Source organism: Triticum dicoccoides, chromosome 2A (genome assembly GCF_002162155.2).
Source record: "Triticum dicoccoides isolate Atlit2015 ecotype Zavitan chromosome 2A, WEW_v2.0, whole genome shotgun sequence".
In the NCBI taxonomy this organism is placed as follows: Eukaryota; Viridiplantae; Streptophyta; class Magnoliopsida; order Poales; family Poaceae; genus Triticum; species Triticum dicoccoides.
In genome coordinates this window covers 34,302,803-34,319,018 of record NC_041382.1, presented here as the reverse complement: position 1 = coordinate 34,319,018, position 16,216 = coordinate 34,302,803, and the positions used below count along the sequence as shown (strand labels likewise).

Here is a 16,216-nt window from a genome sequence, read left to right as displayed (position 1 = left end):
CTCGTGGGAGTGACATGGGAAGGGGAGGGAGGGCAGATCAAGTGATGGTTAGTTACGAGAGACGACCGCTGGTTAGCCCCTAGTTTAAATGTAGTAATTTGCCTTTATCGTGTGGGTGCAACAGGTTTAATTTATGTTCCAAAGTGAGTATGAACTGTGTTTGTATGTGTGCATGGGGGAATCAAATAATTGCGAGGTCAAAAGTAAAGAACTATTATTTGTAGATTGTACCTGTTATGTATGACCAGGGCAAACATATTTGCCTACTTTCATTTATGCAACAAGTTACATTCACAGTGTAGGCAAGCAAATATCACTGACCTCTCGCTCTCAGGTTTCAATCATAGACTGTCTATGAACAGGACGAAACCTACAAACGCAGACAACAGTGATGCTTGGGTAGATGACCAAGAAAAGGATTCATTGCACAAATGCCATCTCCAGTTCATTAAGTTAGACCTCTGACTAGCTTTTTCAAACATGTAAAATTGTCGAGAAGCAACTGTTTTGTTCAACGACACACTCATAACAAACAGGCCTCCAAATATTTCATCGTAATGTAAATATTTCATCATAAATATGTATGTTGGAATTTCCTTGTCAAGGCCACACAACGAGCACTATGACAGTGTAGATGTTAATCCTACTAATTGTGTTGCACTCAAAGAGTAGCACGAGATTGTTGTGCACTTGTGCTTGACACTGTTCCATTCTGATAGATGAGGCCTCATGGCATTACATGCAGATGTAGACCAAATGCTCAATAAAGAGTGCACAGAAGGAAAACAAGTTTTGCTGAAGATTAACACTAATTTTGATGCAGTGAGAATCTCAAACTTGCAAAAAAAGAAGCGCTCATCCGATCGATGGCTAAAATCAGCTGCAACCTGATAAATAAAACTTCAAGACTAAACTAATCATTTACAGGTTCAGTTTTGGATGGGCTGATCTACTAAAACTAGCGCATCATTCATAAAACTTGAGAATCAACCTAACCATTCTAGCTAGATACATCTCATATGAGCTGACTATCCCGTTAATAATGTTAGCATGTGATTTAACAGAAACCGACACGTATATAGGTCAGAGAAAACAATCCAGTACCGATGTAGAAACTCAACCTATATATGATGATGATGATGATGATGATGATGATGATGATGATGATGATGATGAGCAACTCATGCATTGGGAAATTTTTTTGTACTCTCCAACAGATCCACTATGAGAGATGGGTCAGTCACTTTGAGATTCTTATAGCCTTGGGTTTCCACCACAGCATCCATGGCATTTGAACAAGCGATGTACTCAAGGCAAGCATCCTTAAGCTTGTCGCAGCTATGCTGGTCAGCCAAAGCCCATGTGGTTACCATGGTGTCGACGTTCAGATTCTGGCAAAGGATACTTTTGAAAACCAGCTTGAGCCTCTCCATGGCATATCTGTCTGCAGCCACCAGTAAATGCCGGATCATCTCAGTATTCGTATCACCTTCAGGCAAAGTATCGGTATATATGAAATGGAGAAGGGCACTGAAAACATCAGGTTGCATGTCTTTGATGGTAACGCGTTGCAGCGTCCTCGCCTCCTTCATCGACCCAAAGAGCTCCGCTTTGAAGACAGGTGACCTGGCGGCGAGTATGGACCTGTGAGCTCCTATGGCCTTTCTTCGAACACAGAAAGTGACATCGTATCCCTCGTCGTCTTCCAAAAGCTTGCCGAGATGCTCGGTGATATCGGAGGGTGGCACTGGCACCTCGATTTTGGGGAACGGTTTGGATTCAGTCACGCGCAGCTCATTGATGACAGTGACAATGCACTCGATCGTGAGGCGGTCGTTCAAAAGGAAAGCGGACTCAACATCTTTTTCTTTTTGAATTCATTGGTCCGGGGAAAAAACCTAGTGCCGTCAGCTGGGTTGAACGTCCTCAGCTCTGTCTTGTGCACCGAAGACGGCTGCCCGGTGCGCTGATGAGTAACCTCAGGTCGCAGGACACCCGCACCTTGACGCCCGTGCTCATGAGCTCGAGATAAACCGTGATGAAATCCTTGTCGAGCACCTCTTTGCTGAACCCATCTGGGTAGAAGTGGATGGACCAGTCGTAGCCGCCGGCGGAGAAAGTACCGGACCTGATGAACTTCTCGTTGCCCATGCCCCTGTGTTTGCTGTAACCGTAGATGTCGAACACGTGGGTGACTTGCCGCGTCTCCGGAGTGCACATCGACATCGACTTAGATTGCTCCATGGCGCGACTACGAGGAATCGACGGCGACGGCGACGGCGTGCCCTAGATTGGCATTAATCGATCTAATGGTTTGGAAGAAAAGGACGTTACTTCTCAGGGGGGACGAAGAGGGGAGAGCAAAGGACGTGGTGAAGAGGGGAGATGGCGGCGGCAGTGGTGAAGAGGAGATGAAGCCGATTCAGCTTCCTTTTTCTTTGGAGTGGAGGATGGGCCTGGATTCGCTTGTCTGCTGGGTATCAAATCCTCGCGCGTCCTGGGCCTTTTTTTTCTTTCTTTCCATTTTTTCTCCCTTTTGTTCTTTCCTTTTTATTATGTTTTTCCTTTATTTATACATTTTGCAATTACTCTTGGCCTCCGTCTTTGGCACACGAGGCGGGACAGCCGCCGGCAAATCCATATGGGTGTCAGTTTGATCACATCTGCCTGCTAGCTACTGCGATTCCCGGTTTGTTTGGGTCTGTTTTGTTAGAGTATTATGGGCATATCTTTGTATTCGGTAACATATGATTCGTAGTCATCTTCCGCCTTATTCTAGAAGAGGTTTCTTGCCCTCCAAACCTTGTAGTACTCTATATGAATCGTTTGAGAGGCTCAATACAACACGCACCGAATTACGTCAATTCCCTCCCCTCTATTTCTCTCACATGTTTTAGCAAAAAGACGCGAGATCGATCGACTTGGTTGTTGTGATTTCGATCAGGAGAATCAATAGTCCCGAATGAGCTCCTTAAAATCCGGACAGTTTCCAAACTGCTGGGATGTATGTGTGTTTCGGCTTCACTGAAATGGAGCCCCGCTAATTATACCAATTATAAATTCGTGCCCATTCCAAATCAAAGAAACTCTTATTAAACACTTAGGACATGTAAAATGGTGCTTTTTTTGCAAGAAAATTTCTGATCTATTCATATTCAAACATGGCACAGTAGTAGAAAAAGGGCCTATTGTCCCGGTTCGTAAAGGCCTTTTGGTTCCTTTAGTCCCGGTTCAATCCAGAACCGAGACAGATGGGTCTCCACGTGGCCTGTGCGCGGAGCTCAGGCAGGAGGGCCTTTGCTCCCGGTTGGTGGCACCAACCGGGACCAATAGGTATCCACGCGTCAACATTTCTGTGGCAGTTAGCTAGCTCTAATTAATAGAGAGAAATGTCCTTTTTTATGTCCGTACTTGGTCGACGCTACGTACTATACATACATATAGAGAGGACTAGACACGCTAGCTAGCTAGTAAGCAAATGAAGAAAACAGAAGATCATCATGAACATATATGCATACAGAGAGAAGTGGTATCGACCACCTCTCCTTCTCCGAGAGATTGGTCGAACAACAAGTTCTCGTATATCTATCCGACACTACCGGCTACATATATACAATAATTATCTCTTACAAATAAAATCTCCTAACATACGGACGCATGGTCCACATAGTATTCTCCGTCTTCAGCGATCACGTGGTCAAGAAAGAATGCCGTCAATTCCTCTTTAATTGCTCGCATGTGAGCTGGTGCTAGGAGTTCATCCCGCTTCCGAAACATCTAATTTGAAGAAGGGGGTCAATACATATATATATATGAATGAATGAAACTCAACATAAATGATGGTAATAAAATAAAATTGTAAATGTTGTTATTTACGCACTTCATATTGTTCGCCAGAGTAGCCCCGCTCACAGGTCGTGTGGCGGATGGACTCGCAAACGTAGTATCCACAGAAATCATTCCCTTGTTCCTGTCACAACCACTTTACAAGAAATAGAGGTCAATCAAACTGATAAGCAAGAATGCCAAATGGTATTGATGAAACTAGCGCTTGAATCAATAGGAGATGCGCAGAACATGCTACTATAGTACTTACTTTCGGGTGTCTAAATTGCAGCATTTTCAAGAGTCCCGGAGCTTTTTTGGTGAATTTTTTCCAAACCCTACCAGACAAAGAAAACAATTACTTGATATATCAGGAAATGAACAAAGTTGCTGATATGGTAGATAATGATCGATTTAACTTACTTCTCGAGCATTTGAGTCATGTCCGCATAGTCCTGGGGATCTTTTCGTCTTGAGTCTAAGACGGTTACTAGTCCCTACTCAATCTTAATCTCTAGGAGAATATAGTGAAAACTGCACACGCATGCATAACTCATCAATTACATTACTATAACCTTGACTAATATATAAGGGAAACCGAATATGCACAAGACAGTAACACTCACTTGAAGTTGTAAGGAAAGAGTATTATATCTTTGTTTTCATTTATTACCTTCGATCGTAGCAAGTTGGCATCGGTATCTGTGGCATGAAATTTAACCTGAGTTGCATCTATGAGATTTGTGTTAATGACCCAATATCACCGATTTGTCTTTTCTTCAATTCGGCTATCTTCAATCTGCATAATATAGTGAGGATAATTATAAATACATGCAATGAAAGAGCTGAGCTATATAGAGAGACTTTATGACAGAAGTAGTACTACTTACACACAGTAGCAGGTGACCGTTGCTTTATCGATGGACAATTGATTGAAAAACTGAAAGAACTCCTCAAATGGAACTGGCCTTTGGTCCCGGTTCAAGCCACCAACCGGGACCAATGATGGTGGGCCAGGAGCGAGGCCATTGGTCCCGATTCGTCCCACCAACTGGGACCAAAAGGTCCAGACGAACCGGGACCAATGGCTCACGTGGCCCGGCCGGCCCCCTGGGCTCACGAACTGGGTCCAATGCCCCCATGGGTCCCGGTTCTAGACTGAACCGGGACTAATGGGCTGACCCGGCCTGAACCGTTGCCCCCTTTTCTACTAGTTGCAGTACAATGAATACCAGAAATAATAGAAATTACAACCAGATCCGTAGACCACCTAGCGAGGACTACAAGCACTGAAGCTATTTTAGGTGTGCCAAATGCTGAATTGGAGGAGAAAAGTTTTGGTTACAATGCAAGCAAGCATAGCTAAAAAAGTAATTAATAGAGTACATGATGTTGAGTTCCTCCGACTGTTTCAAATTTGTTTTAATCGATTGTTGCACCACTCTTGAGACTATATCAATCAGCGTCACCGTCATTTACCTTGAGCTTCTTCCTCTGTTCAGCATCTTCAGCCTCCTCCTCCTCCTGGCAACTCCTCTTCGGACTCGACACCTGTGGCAACTCACCCAACACCTCTTCACGCCCTTCTTTCTCCTTATCAAGAAGAGTCTTGAGCTCACCCAACACACTAGCTTATGAGTGTACCCACTATATGCAGAATAAAAGGAAGGGGAAGGATGGCTATGCGGCGGTAAAGCTTGACATGAGCAAAGCGTATGATCGGGTTGAGTGGGTGTTTTTAGAGAAAATGATGTATAAATTGGGTTTCAAGGAAAAGTGGATTGACAGAATCATGTTATGTGTGAAGTCTGTCTCCTACAAAATTAAGGTTAATGGTGAATGCACAGATACAATCATACCACAGAGAGGACTGAGATAGGGCGACCCCCTCTCCCCCTATCTCTTCCTTTTATGTGCTGAAGGGTTCTCCTCCTTGTTGAATGCAGCCGAGGTTGATGGATCAATAAGAGGCATTCAGATTTGCAATGTAGCCCCGAGGTTCAACCATTTACTTTTTGCAAATGACTCCCTAGTACTCATTAAAGCTTCGCGAGAGAGTGCTACGTCGCTGCAAAACATGCTACAGCTATATTAGGTGTGCTCGGGACAAGTTGTGAACTATGATAAGTCGTCGGTGATGTTTCGTAAGAACACAAGGCAGCTACAAAAGAATGAAGTTCTGAATGCTTTGCATATTCGGGCTGAAGCAATAACAGAAAGATACATGGGTCTTCATGCTTATGTTGCCCAAGCAAGAGAGCAAGTTTCTGAATACTTGAAAGAGAGGATTTGGCAGAAAATTCAGGGCTGGCAGGAAAGATTATTGTCAAAGATGGGGAAGGATGTACTCATCAAAGCTTGCGCATAGGCGATCCCAACGTTTGCTATGTCTTGCTTTGACCTTACCAAGACGCTCTGTGAAGAGATTAGCATGATGATATATCGGTTCTGGTGGGCGAAGAAGGAGAAAGAGAACACTATGCATTGGTTGAGCTGGGAGTTGTTGACAAAGGCTAAAAAGGATGGTGGGATGGGGTTCAGGGACATATACGGGTTTAACATCGCAATGCTCGCTAGGCAAGCATGGTGAATGCTGACGGTACCAGATTCGTTATGTGCCCGGGTTTTGAAAGCCAGATACTTCCCACGCACATCCATTTTGAATGCTGAACCACATGCTGGGATATCCTATACTTGGCACAGTATCTCGAAGGGAGTGGCACTCCTAAAAGAGGGGTTGGTTTATAGAGTTGGGGACGGCACATCTATCAAGATCCGGACGGACCCATGGCTTTCCCGAGATGGAATTAGGACTCCAACTACACCGAGAGGAGGATGCTTACTTACTAGAGTATGTGAGCTGGTGGATCCGAACACTCAGAGCTGGGATGAAAGGCTTGTCAAGGACATCTTTAAGGAGGAAGAAGCTAGAATCATACTTGCTACTCCTGTACGAGATGGCCATGAGGATTTTTGGGCATGGTACCATGATAGCAAGGGGATTTTCTCAGTCAAGTCAGCCTATATGTTGTATGTCATGGCCAGGGACGCGGGTCTACCAAACTGCTCAAACCCCCAACCGAACAGATGGGAATGGAAGGAGATATGGAGCCTGCCATGCCAACCAAAGATACAACATTTCTTCTGGCGCCTCACCCACAACAGTCTACCCGTGAAGCTCAGCATGAAGGAGGGGGATTGAGTGCGATACCTTGTGTGTGTGCTGCAAGAGACTGGATGAAGATGGGGCGCATCTGTTTTTGAAATGCAAACTTGTGAAAAAAGTGTGGCGCTCTTTGCTACTTGATCCTGTGCGGGAAAGACTATGTGAATGCAAGGACGCACATGAGCTAATCCATGAAATTCTGCAGTTGCCTGAGGACACAAAGGTGCGCGTAATATGTTTGCTGTGGAGGTGGTGGACATGGAGGAATAAACTTAACGCGGGGGAGAAAACTGGACCGGTGGATAGTCTAACAGCTGAGATCAATCACTGGGCTATTGATTCACTGGCCTTGTGTCACCCACCTTGTACTGAGCCCCGACAACAGATGCAAAACGAATGGAGGAAGCCCGAGGGAGACCGAATGAAAATTAACTGTGATGGGGCTTACTCTGCCGAAAAGGGAACGGGCGGCTGGGGATTTGCTATCCGGGATCAGACAGGTGATGTCCGGGGGTCAAGGGCAGGTTATCTGCACCATATGGCGTCAGCAATGCGAACTGAGGCTGAAGGTTGCGATATGGCACTCAGGGCAGCAGCGAGTTGGGGTATGATGAATGTGGAGGTCGAACTCGATTGCCAGCAGTTGGTGAAAGCGCTCCAATGCACTGGTTCAGACTGGGCAAGTGAAGGTATCCTGTTCCAAGAAATCCGTGATTTCGCGCCACTGAACTTCAGCCATGTTTCTTTTAGCTACGCCCCGTGGACATGTAATAAATTAGCTCATGAGTTAGCTGCCTACGGTGCCCGTTACCAAGTTGATCAGGAGTTCTGGCTAGAGGACATGCCAGATGATGTAAGTGTTCGTATGGCCAGCATCTTGGTTGGACCTATGTGAGTTATGGAGTCGAGTGTTCCGTTTCAAAAGAAGTAATTAACAGAGTACATGATGTTGAGTTCCGACTATTTCAAATTTGTTTTAATCGATCGTTGCACCACTCCTGAGACCATATCAATCAGGGTCGCCGTCATTTACCTTGACCTTCTTCCTCTGTTCGTCATCTTCAGCCTCCTCCTCCTCCTGGCAACTCCTCTTTCTTTTTAGAATGAAGGCTCAAAAAAAGCCCGGCTTTGAATTAACAAAGCCATCAACTGGCCAGGCAATACAGAGAACCAACAAGGCAAACAAAGAAGAAAAAAGATACAAGCGACTGATGGAGCAGCTTACAACGCAACACAAACTAACAAGCACAAAAATAGGAAAAGGAGCGCAGCTTGCTAATGTCGCTGCCCACTACACTAAGGGCCAGGACAACCAAACAGAGTAGATAGCCAAGGATCAACCGACTGCTAAGGGCAGGACCAAGATTGTGTCTGTAACATCGGGCGGAAAAAGGACAGCTCCTACCTCCTCAGCTGCCGAAGAGGGCCCCTACCCTCTCGTCCTGGCCCGAGGACGCCGCATCGTCAGCAAGAGAGATGCTCACCCGAGAGCTAGGACAGGAGCCGGCTTCACGGCCACTCGTGAAGAACACGTCGCCTGACCTGCACGAAACCAAAAGCACACCACGCCAGCTACAACGCCGTTGCCCGCTGAGGGAGTCCTGGATTAGGTATTGTTCGGGTAGCCAGACAATACCTTCAGCCGGACTCCAGGACTATGAAGATACAAGATTGAAGACTTTGTCCCGTGTCCGGATGGGACTTTCCTTGGCGTGGAAGGCAAGCTTGGCGATGCGGATATTCAAGATCTCCTACCATTGTAACCGACATTGTGTAACCCTAACCCTCTCCGGTGTCTATATAAACCAGAGGGTTTTAGTCCGTAGGACAACTTCATCATACAACAATCATACCATAGGCTAGCTTTTAGGGTTTAGCCTCCTTGATCTCGTGGTAGATCTACTCTTGTACTACCCATATCATCAATATTAATCAAGCAGGACGTAGGGTTTTACCTCCATCAAGAGGGCCCGATCCTGGGTAAAACATCGTGTTCCTTGCCTCCTGTTACCATCCGGCCTAGACACACAGTTCGGGACCCCCTACCCGAGATCCACCGGTTTTGACACCGACATTGGTGCTTTCATCGAGAGTTCCTCTGTGTCGTCGCTTTTAGGCCCGATGGCTCCTTCGATCATCAACAACGATGCAGTCCAGGGTGAGACTTTTCTCCCCGGACAGATCTTCGTCTTCGGCGGCTTCACACTGCGGGCCAATTCGCTTGGCCACCTTGAGCAAATCGAAAGCTACGCCCCTGGCCATCAGGTCAGGTTTGGAAGCCTAAACTACATGGCTGACATCCGCGGGGACTTGATCTTCGACGGATTTGAGCCACAGCCAAGCGCGCCGCACTGTCTCGATGGGCATGATATAGCTCTGCCGCCGAACAGCGCCTTGGAGGCCACACACGCATCGGTTCCGACCATTGATTTGGAGCCTACTGCGCCAATCGAGGATCAGCGGTTGGACGCTGCCTCAGGGGCTGTGATCTTAGAGGCGATCAAGCTGAACTCCAGCACCGCACTCCGCATGGCCCATGACTCCGAGGAGCCAGATTCCTCTCCGAACTCCGAGCCCCCCGCGCCCCTGCCGATCGAATCCGATTGGGCGCCGATAATGGAGTTCACCGCCGCGGACATCTTTCAGCACTCGCCCTTCGGCGACATCCTGAATTCTCTAAAGTCTCTCTCTTTATCAGGAGAGCCCTAGCCGGACTACGGTCAGCAAGGTTGGGATACGGACGATGAAGAAATTCAAAACCCACCCACCACCCACTTCGTAGCCACTGTCGATGACTTAACCGACATGCTTGACTTCGACTCCGAAGACATCGACGGCATGGACGACGATGCAGGAGACGAACAAGAACCAGCACCTGTAGGGCGCTGGAAGGCCACCTCGTCATATGACATATATATGGTGGACACTCCAAAGGATGGAGATGGCGATGGAACAGCGGGGGACGATTCCTCTAAGAAACAGCCCAAGCGCCGGCGTCAGCGGCGCCGCTCTATATCCCGCCAAAGCAAAAACGGTGATTCCGGCACGGGAGATAATACTACTCCGGATAGCGCCGAAGAACACCCCCTCCAGCAAGATTCAGCACAGGAGGACAGAGAAGCCAGCCCTCACGAGAGGGCGGCGGACCAAGAGGTTGAGGACGATAATTATACGCCTCCCTCCGAAGACGAGGCAAGCCTCGACGACGACGAGTTCATCGTGCCAGAGGATCTCGCCGAACAAGAGCGTTTTAAACGCAGGCTTATGGCCACGGCAAGCAGCCTCAAGAAAAAGCAGCAACAACTTAGAGCTGATCAGGATTTGCTAGCTGACAGATGGACTGAAGTCCTTGCGGCCGAAGAGTATGAACTCAAACGCCCCTCCAAGAGTTATCCAAAACGCAGGCTGCTACCCCGACTAGAGGAGGAAGCACCTACATCACCAGTGCATGACATGGCCGACCGGCCACCTCGTGGCCGCAACAAAGAGGCCTCTTGGCCCTCCACTTAAGCCATGCCCCGACGCCGCGCCAAGCATACTAAGGCACAGGAAAATGTGCCCGACTTGCGCGACATACTGGAGGACAAGGCAAGGCAAACAAGATCGATCTACGGATCGCGCAGGCGCCCCACGGCACGTGACGGTGATCGTCACTCCGGATGCAATAAATCCGGCCGGGCCGAACTCAACAGACAAAGCTCCTTCGAGCTGCGTCGTGATATAGCCCAATACAGAGGCGCCGCACACCCACTATGCTTCATAGATGAAGTAATGGATCATAAAATCCCTGAGGGCTTCAAACCCGTAAACATTGAATCGTACGATGTCACAACAGATCCTGCGGTATGGATCGAGGATTATCTCCTTCATATCCACATGGCCCGCGGTGATGATCTACACGCCATCAAATACCTCCCACTCAAACTTAAGGCACCGGCCCGACATTGGCTTAACAGCTTGCCAGCAGACTCAATCGGTTCTTGGGAGGACCTGGGAGCCGCATTCCTTGACAATTTCCAGGGCACTTATGTGCGACCACCGGACGCCGATGACCTAAGCCACATAATTCAGCAGCCAGAGGAATCGGCCAGGCAATTCTGGACACGGTTCCTAACAAAGAAAAACCAGATAGTCAACTGTCCGGACACAGAGGCCTTAGCGGCCTTCAAGCATAATATCCGTGATGAGTGGCTTGCCCGGCACCTGGGATAGGAAAAGCCGAAATCTATGGCAGCCCTCATGACACTCATGACCCGCTTTTGCGCGGGAGAAGACAGTTGGCTAGCTCGTAGCAACAATTTAGCCAAGAACCCTGGTAATTCGAATACCAAGGACAAAAGCGACAGGTCGCGTCGGAACAAACAAAAGCGCCGCGTTAACAGCGACAGCAATGAGGATACGGTAGTTAATGCCGGATTCCGAGGCTACAAATCCGGTCAACGGAAAAAGACATTCAAAAGAAATACTCAGGGCCCGTCCAGTTTGGACCGAATACTCGACCTCTTGTGCCAGATACATGGCACCCCCGAAAAGCCAGCCAATCACACCAACAAGGATTGTTGGGTGTTCAAGCAGGCAGGCAAGTTAAGAGCCGAAAATAAAGACAAAGGGCTGTATAGCGACAACGAGGAGGAGCCCAGGCCGCCGAACAACGGTGGACAGAAGGGATTTCCCCCGCAAGTGCGGACGGTGAACATGATATACGCAACCCACACCCCCAAGAGGGAGTGGAAGCGTGCGTTACGGGACGTATATGCGATGGAGCCAGTCGCCCCAAAGTTCAACCCATGGTCCTCCTGCCCGATCACCTTTGATCGAAGGGACCACCCCACTAGCATCCGTCACGGCGGCTTCGCCGCATTGGTTCTAGACCCAATCATTGATGGATTTCATCTCACAAGAGTCCTCATGGACGGCGGCAGCAGCCTGAACCTGCTTTACCCGGATACAGTGCGAAAAATGGGCATAGATCCCTCGAGGATCAAGCCCACCAAGACGACCTTTAAAGGCGTCATACCAGGTGTAGAAGCCAACTGTATAGGCTCAGTCACACTGGAAGTGGTCTTCGGATCTCTAGATAACTTCCGAAGCAAGGAGTTAATCTTCGACATAGTCCTGTTCCGTAGTGGCTATCACGCACTGCTCGGGCGAACCGCATTCGCAAAGTTCAATGCGGTACCGCACTATGCATACCTCAAGCTCAAGATGCCAGGCCCTAGAGGAGTAATCACGGTCAATGGGAACACTGAACGCTCCCTCCGAACGGAGGAGCACATGGCAGCGCTCGCAGCAGAAGTACAAGGCAGCCTCTCTAGGCAGTTCTCCAGTTCGGCCTTCAAAAAGCCGGACACTGTCAAGCGCGCCCGGAGTACCCTACAACAAGACCGCGTGGCACGTTCTGAGCTAGCGTAGCAATGCAGCCCCAACCCTAGCCCTCGCGATATAGCGAAACCAGTGCTTCGCGTACATAACTACGCTCTTGAAATACCATGGGCACAGGGGAAGGGGCACTATCACGGCACGCCCGAAATACGGCTTAAACCGCACCAGGGGCTACCGGATTCCTTTTTTTTTCTCTTACTCTCAGGACTCCATACTTCGGATGACCCGTTCGGCAATTCAACTGCCGCACAAACGATGCAAGATCCAGGAAAGCAGACAAGCCACGCCGCATTATGGAACTCCCAGGTGGTCTCTATTATGAGCAGTATACCTGTTTTTTAATACAATTCCGCGGCCTACCCCTGGCCAGGACATGTCAAATAGTCCAATTTCTTTTTCTTATCGCACTATTTGTATCGTTCTGCTTTCATAGCAGCCTTTCTATAAACAATGCATAGCTTTTTGTCTATTTTTTGCATTATCCTCTTTTTATATGTATGTTTATCAATAACATGTTGCATCCGTACACTGTGGTACGGCAAAAATACGCCAGGGGATTCAGTACCCATCAATATGGCGTGAGAAGTCCGTACACTTTCACAAGTGCGGCACCCCGAACTTATAGCACTATATGCATCGGCTCCGAATCATGATTTGGGTCAATAGTTGGGTTTGCACGGCTCCTATGTTTTGGTGCCTTACGTTCCGCTATATCGGCTAAGGTAGCACTAGGAGAACTACTGCGATCGTGCCCCAGTTTAGCTGGGCTGAGCACCTCAGTAGAGAAAGCTAAAACTGACTGTCATGATGAGGCGAGAGACCGGTCGCTATTCGAGAGGTTTTTCGAGTCCTTAAAGACTTATGCCGCTTCGAGCGAGGAACCGGCTTTGTCCAGCCAAGGCGTGGATAGCGCCCCGAACTCGGTCTTCCGAATACTAGGGGCTTCGCCGAAATTTAAAATTATAGAGTTCTATGGCTAAGTGAGAGTGTTCAAGCATTATAGTCCGATTGCCTTGTTCGTTGTGCTGAGCGCCTCTCTCGACGGACCCAATCATGGGAAAAAGAGCGCTCAAGTTTATCCCGAACACCCCAGCACTAGTGGCATGGGGGCAGAAGCCGACGACTGGCCATCTCTCAAGTTTTTGATAAACGGCCGCACAGAAAGTAATATTTTAAATTCAAGCATTGCTTAGCGCATATGAACAAGTTTTCAGCGCACAGGATAACACGAGCGAGTTCATTCAAAAATTACATCCTTGGTGCATTCATCCGCCATAAGGCGGGCACCGGCCAGAACATCCTTGTAATAGTTCTCGGGCTTGCGATGCTCCTTCCCCGGCGGCGGCCCGTCCCTCACAATCTTCTCACAGTCCAGCTTACCCCTGTGCACCTTTGCACGGGCAAGGGCCCTACGGGCACCTTCGATGCAGACGGAGCGCTTGATGACCTCGAGCCTTGGACAAGCCTTCACCAGCCGCCGCACCAGTCCGAAGTAGCTCCCAAGCAGGGCCTCTCTAGGCCACAGCCGAACTATTAAGCCCTTCAGGGCCTGTTCGGCCGCCTTGTGGAGCTCGACCAGCTGCTTCAGCTGGTCGCTCAAGGGCACAGGGTGTCCGGCCTCAGCGTACTGAGACCAGAACACCTTCTCCATCGAGCTTCCTTCCTCGGCTCGGTAGAATGCGGCGGCATCAGATACGCTGCGGGGAAAATCTGCGAATGCCCCTGGAGAGCTCCGAATTCGGGTAAGTAACAAGTAGTTTACTTTTATATGCCTGCTTTGCATAGAGAATGCCTTACCCGCCGCTATCTTTTTCACCGCATCCAATTCCTGGAGTGCCTTTTGGGCTTTGGCCTTGGCAGATTTGGCAGTTTTAAGGGCCGCAGCAAGCTCGGACGCTCGCGTCTTTGAGTCGAGCTCAAAACTCTCATATTTTTTCATGAGAGCCTGAAGCTCTTGCTGCACCTCGCCGACATGTGCCTCACATTTCTCCCACTCGGTACGCTCCGTGTCCGCTTTCTTCTTGGCCTCGGACAGCGCCTGCTTGAGGGTCGCCACCTCAGTTGTGGCTCCTACAATAAGCAGTATACTCCTGTCATTTTTTGCAATTGCGTCTTCTTATAGGCATTTTTTTCTATAAGGTATCTCTTACCTTCTTTCTCTTCGAGCTGTCGTTTGGCAAGGCCGAGCTCTTTCTCGGTCCGCTCGAGGCCCTGCTTCAGGGCACCCACCTCCGCAGTCAGTGCGGCAGTGGCCAGCAGCGAAGCCTGCATACGTATATTGACTCCTTTTTAGTTAGACTCCTGCGATATTTAATAGATCCTCTATTCGGCTTTCCTTTCCGAACGCCAAATAGAGCATCAGGGGCTACTGTCTATGCGGTAATATTTTTACATATTTCTACTTACCTCGAAGCCTGTTAGAAGGCTAGTACAAGCTTCAGTAAGTCCGCTTTTGGCGGACCGAACCTTCTGGACCACCGTACTCATGATGGCACGGTGCTCCTCGTCGATGGAGGCGCCCTTAAGCACCTCCAGCAGATTTTCCGGCGCCTCCAGTTGGACGGAGGACGCCGGCTCAATAGTCTTGCTCCTCTTGACAGGAGTTCGCCTGCCGCGGTCCAGAACCGTTGATGATTCCGGCGCGGTGTCCAGCTTAAAGCCGGACTTGGAGCCCTGGGGGGTCTTGTCCCCTTTACTCATGGAGTCTGGGAGGTCGCCTCACGGATCCTCCTAGACCGCCTCCTCTTGCCCCGGAGCTTGTCGCGACGCCACTTCGGCGTCATCCGCAGCACAGGGGGAGGCAGGGGGCGGAATTGAATTCACGTCCGATGAATCCAGGGAGCTGCTCAACGACTCGTCGAGCCCGTCCTTGGGCGGGCTGCAGGATTACATTCGACATTAGGGAAAGCTGTGCAACAAAAGGAATATCATGAGTTACTCTGGTATCCGAACACTTACGATTTTGCTGGACGCTTGGCCCAGTCCGGCCACTCCTCTTCGTCCTCGTCGGCGTCGGGGGCGTAGTCCGGCGAAGGGGTTTTCCTCTTCTTGGACCCGTCGGCCTCCCCTACTGGGGCGGCCTTCCTCTTCTTTCCTCCTCCCGCTGGAGATGGGTAGGTTTCTTCTTCCTCCTCCTCGTCTTCACGGGAGGAGTGCGTCTCGGACTCATCGGACGACGAGTCCGACACCACCATATGTCGGGAACTCTTTCGAGTCCCCGTGGCCTTCTTCTTCTTGGCTTTCTTCTCCGGCACCACATAAGGTGCCGGAACCAGCAGCTTCACTAGGAGAGCAGGGGCTGGGTCTTCGGGCAAGGGAGCCGGACAGTTAATCAGTCCGGACTTCGCCTGCCAATCATGTCAAAGGTGAGGGAGTTTAGATCCCGCATAGAGTCAAACTATGAAGAAAACTTAACATCCTGTAAAAGATGAAAATATTTTACCTCGCCAGTAGGACGCTGCGAGCTGAATCCGCGGTCTTCGGAGGCGGATGTGGGAGCCTCGGCGCCTTTGGTTAGCCCCTTCCAGACATCTTCGTACATCGTGTCGAAGAGCCTGCTCAGAGTTCAGTGCTGCGCCGAGTTGAACTCCCACAAATTGATGTCCCGTTCTTGACACGGAAGGATCCGGCGGACGAGCATGACCTGGACTACGTTGATAAGCTTAAGCTGCTTGTTCACCAGGGACTGGATGCTTTTTTGCAGTCCGGTCACCTCTTCTTCGTTGCCCCACGACAAGCCCGTCTCCTTCCAGGACGTGAGCCGCGTAGGGGGTCCAGATCGGAATTTAGGGGCTGCGATCCACTTCGGATCGCGTGGCTCGGTGATGTAAAACCACCCTGACT

The 16,216-nt window shown here is 49.3% G+C and overlaps 1 pseudogene; it reads right to left on the bottom strand.

Annotated features, from left to right (window-relative positions):
- Positions 1 to 1,181: 1,181 nt before the first annotated feature.
- Positions 1,182 to 2,244, bottom strand: LOC119352559 (annotated as a pseudogene).
- Between the last annotated feature and the right edge of the window lie 13,972 nt (positions 2,245 to 16,216).